Below are 4,878 nucleotides of genomic sequence, written 5' to 3' on the forward strand. Positions count from 1 at the left end.
GGTAAGAGGTATGCAAACCTCACTAAACACTAGGCCTAAACCTAGAGCAAGCGCATAAGCGGTGGTCTAATCAACCTAAGCACTTCGCAAAGCACCTACGCTAATCACCTGATGAATCTGTAACACCTCTGGTGTTTTGACCTAGCACTAAAAATTTACATGTCATCATGTGCATTGCAAAGCATTCATATAGTATAAAGTTTTGAATGCATTCACTAAATAAGGTTTATTTCATAATGTTGTTATTTCATGTGATGTGTTTCAAAAACCCTAAATAAAGATCATGACCACAAGGGTCAAATTTCATGTGATCATGTGAGGCCATGTGTCATTTGACTCAAATAACCCTAATGGGCCATGTTACTGGTCAAAAATCAAAATTTAAGTAAAAGGAAGACAAATCAAATTTGAATTCAAATTCAAATTGTAAAAGTCCTTTTTACCCCTTTTGACTAATTCAAAATCCATATGGAATTTGGGGTTGAGGCAAAAAGCAAAGTTGGAGATTATTTTATGTAGATCAAGTTTGGTATTCAAAGTTTTTCAAGTTTACATATAAAAATTGGAGTAATTTTGAAATTATTCAAATGCTCAAATGTACCCCAAATTCAAATTTCAAAATGGAGACAGAATTTGAAAATATTTCTAGAAGCAAATTTGTAGAGTTTGAAAAATTGAACAACTTTCATTTTTGGAGATTTTCAACTTCTTTAGAAAATTTGTGAGTAATTTGAAAAATGGATGCAGTGGCAGTTCTGTAAATTTGTCAAAAATCTATCTCCACCTCTCTGCTTACCGCCGGCGCCACGCGGAGATCACCACCGATCGGGTTTCGCCGCTTTCACGCGAAGTGACACGCCAATACCTCCGTGGCGAGTTCGCCCGTGTGCTGTCAACACCGCACGCCCTCCTTCTTGCTATAAATAGGAGCACGCCGTCGTCATTCGGAGTTTTTCCGTCGACTGCTCGCCGCCGGTGTCTTGCCCGTACTCGCGCAATTCGTCCTCGCCGTAGTATCTAGGGCCAATTGCTTTGGCCAGAAGCTCCGCCTCATCTTCCTACTCCTCCCAAGCCTAATCGTGTCGCTCCTGGAAGTCCAGCGCCGCCGCGCGACGTCGTCTTCCCCGAGTCCGGCCAGAGCTCCGCCATCCTCGGTCTCACGTGGTCCCGTCGATCTGGTACATCTACGCCTTCACCGAGTCTACCTACGTGATCACGGTGAGCTCCTGAATGTGAAGACCATTTCGCTTTAGTCCCTACTGCAGCGTCACCGTGGTTACGCCGTTCACCGTCGTGCTCAGTCCGCCATGCTCAGCGTGGAGGTGTCTCCTGTGCACCTTTTTCCTTTCTGATAGCTGAGATTGGTTCGGGGGAAGTAGTAGATCATTTTGGTGAGGTCTGTTTCGCCAGAGCGTCACCATCGGCGCATTTTGCGACCGGTCAGTGAGGGTAGCGCCGTCGTGATTGCTTTGAGTCACTGACAGTGGGGTCAGCCTGTCAGTGCGAGTGAGGAAGAAGAACAGTGATGATTTTTATTTTCTAAATTTGTGAATAGTGCTGAAACTTTGGGAATTTGTAGGAAATTCATGATAGCTCCAAAAATTCTGAAATTTTGTGTGTATCTTTTGTACATGTTCTAGTATGATTTAAAAATTTGAAACTTGAAATTTGAATATATTTTTAATGTTCAAATATTCAGTCCATTAATTGAAAAATGCAATTTCTATGATTTTTGTAGGTCACTGTATAATTCCAAAAATCATGAAATTTGTTTTGGTACACTAATTTGTTATGAGGAATCTTACATAAAATTTTTAGGTCATTTGGAACAAGTTCATTTTTGGGCTTAATTCCAAATTAATTCAAAAATAAATAAAGACAAACCCTAAGTGTTCGATTAGTGTTGGATCTTGTTTTGGTCATGTTTTGTGACTAGTAGGGTTTCAAGATCCATTTGGTCAAGTCACATGTGTGGTTCTTAAATGGTAGGATTGCAAGTTGGTTTTGTTGGCTTGCAACTGTACCGTGAAATAAAAATCATTTGCGGGTGTTTTTACATTTCATGTACCATGAAAGCATCATGTTTACATTATCATCATGTTAAAGCATATGTTATCATTTCGTGTAGAACCTGAGAGTGAAACGATTCTAGTTGAGCAAGTTCTGGAAGAATCCCCAGTTGTCACGGGATTCGATAATCGTGGTACTAATCCGGAACCTGAGATCATCAACGAAGGCAAGCCCCGGTTTATGCATTAAGCCCTTACCTTGTTTACTTTGAAAAGATTATCACCTATGTTACTTATTGCATTAAGTTGTTTAATTCAAATGTTACCTACTTGATGCATTACCTAGCTTGATAATTGTTTACCATCCTTGATGATGTTTTCATTTATAAAGGCGTAGTGTGCTTAGTATGCTTTATGGTAGGCTTTCAAAGTAAAAGTTTCGATACAATCAAAGATGGCATACTGGCCAAAGAAAGAAAGAATGTAGAATGAATTAGAGACTAGTCGGGTGACTTATCTTGAATGTTGGGTAATGTTGCCGACTATGTCACTTAAAGGCCACTCATTGTGGATCTTCTAAACGAGACACTTTGTAGTACTGGTCACATACTCCGGTAAGCCTACTTCGGCTAATCTGATACTAAGATGAATGCCCATGCACTGGGAGTGGAGAGATGGCGGGAGTAGCATGTACCCTCGTGGCTGGAATGTGGCTGGATTTGAGGTGTGTTGTACTCTCAGGTGGCGTGGAGATGGCTTAGTATAGGAGGATCCGGTAGCGAGGTTGATATATGCAAGATTAAGTTCTACATATGTCGTGTGATAAGGAATCCCCAGCTAGGACTTGAATCAATTCGAATTGCTGGTGCTCCGTGGATATGGAGACTCAATTCATTACAGAAGCAATGCAGGACTGGTGAATTACTAAAACATGAGAAAAGAATGAAATGAGAAGGAATAGAATATGGGAAATGTACATTTAGTTTGAGATAATGAACTAAAAGGACTTAGGGGAAAAACTGAAAAATAGGATAAGAATAGTAAGCTTTTGGCAAAGTACTTTGAATATTGCTACATCCTTACCTTGTCCCAAACCCCTGCATCTCTAAAGTCTTACACCCCGTTACGTCGGGTTAGTCTTGTTGAGTACCTTTGTACTCAAGGTTTGTTAACCCTTGTTGCAGGTGAGTCGCATGTGCAGGCTTGTTTTGGTCCCTGCTGCATGTCTGTGTTTGAAGTTAATGACGATGAGGAATGATGAATGGCCTTTGGACAAGGCACTAGTTTGTTTGATAAATAAAGTTAATGTAATATTATCCCGCTACTATGGTTGTATGACACTTATGGTATTGTAAGTTTGAAAACAACTAGTTTGTAACTATGTTATCTTAAGACTTCCGCTATCTTTTACTCTAATGTATATATTTGAAGAAACTGTTGTAATCTGCAATGTCTATGATTGGGATCCTGTTTGAAAAGAGAATCGTGGATGATTCAGGTTTCCCGAGGACACCCGATAGACCTATTGAGTTGTTAGGAACTCGTGTACGCTATCCGAGGTCTGTTAAGACAACGATAGGTGCACGTGGGCCCGATTCCTTAGGAGGTTCTGCCATAGAATCACTAAGCACTATGCAAGTGGAGATCACTAAAATGGTGTATCAACACCCTAGGTATGTTTTCTCAGCTCCACACTTGCCAAATGGCTGGTTGGGGGGTCTATTTATAAGCCCCATGGAGAAAGTAGCCGTTGGGGATGAAATCCCGCTTTTCTGCTACTGACCGGACGCTAAAGTCGTCCTGACCGAACGCGTTCGGTCGTCCCGACCATTGAACCGCGAATGTGCTAATCGGACGCTGCCAGCGTCCGATCACCTGCCACCGGACGCGTCTAGTCGCAGTTTCACCGTTCTGGAACCTCTCTGTACTCGATCAGACGCTGATGCCCTACGTCCGGTCGGTTGCCGCCAGCGTCCAGTCGCCTATCTACTGAGCCACCGGTCCAGCGACCAGTCGCGCTTCCAGCGTCCGGTCCAGTGTTTGGTCGCTTCTGCAAGCTCGTTTCTTCACGATCTTGCGTACGGCTTGGTTCCTATCTTCATGCTTAGACTTTGCTTGATATCTTGGGTCTTTTCTTATGCTCCTAAGGTCTTGCTTAAGGTGTTGATCATTGGATCATCACGTCACCTTCGTCCAAGTCACATCTTACACCATATTGGACTACAAAACAAACACTTGCAAATTCATTAGACCAATATGGTTGTGCTGGTCATCAAACACCAAAATCTAAAGTAAATGGGCCTAGGGTCCATTTTCCTTACAGAGTTTCTATAACGTGTTGCTTTAAGTTGCTTTGATGCTTGTACGGTCTATGCTTTATGTAAGAAGATTCATGAGAGGATGAGTACAATTCCCAAGCATCATGAAGTCTTTGACTCAAGAACCAAGATCATGTGGGCGAACGTGGAAAGGATCTTTGAGGAAGCAGGGGCAATCCAAGTGGCTATTGGGGACCTTGGCTATGAAGCCCCAACAGTCCCACCTGCATTCAGTTCACACTTCTAGTTATTAGGATCACTAGACCAATTGTAGTTCAGCTTTAGATTTCTATATTAATCTATATTAATCTCTCGTTGATTACTCAAATAGGTACTGTCAAGTTCTCAGGATTTTGGGAACTTCTACTATGTTAGTTTCTATGTTGTTTTAGATTTTCATACTAATCTCTCGTTGGTTACCCAAATAGATAGGTAGTGTCTAGTTCTCAGGATTTTCTGAACTTCTACTATGCTAGTTTCTATGCTATAATTAAAAATTCACTTTGGCTAAAGTTTTGTTTGCATGTGTCCAGTATTTCGCATCTTAAAAT

This window comes from Miscanthus floridulus, chromosome 12 (genome assembly GCF_019320115.1).
Source record: "Miscanthus floridulus cultivar M001 chromosome 12, ASM1932011v1, whole genome shotgun sequence".
Lineage (NCBI taxonomy): Eukaryota > Viridiplantae > Streptophyta > Magnoliopsida > Poales > Poaceae > Miscanthus > Miscanthus floridulus.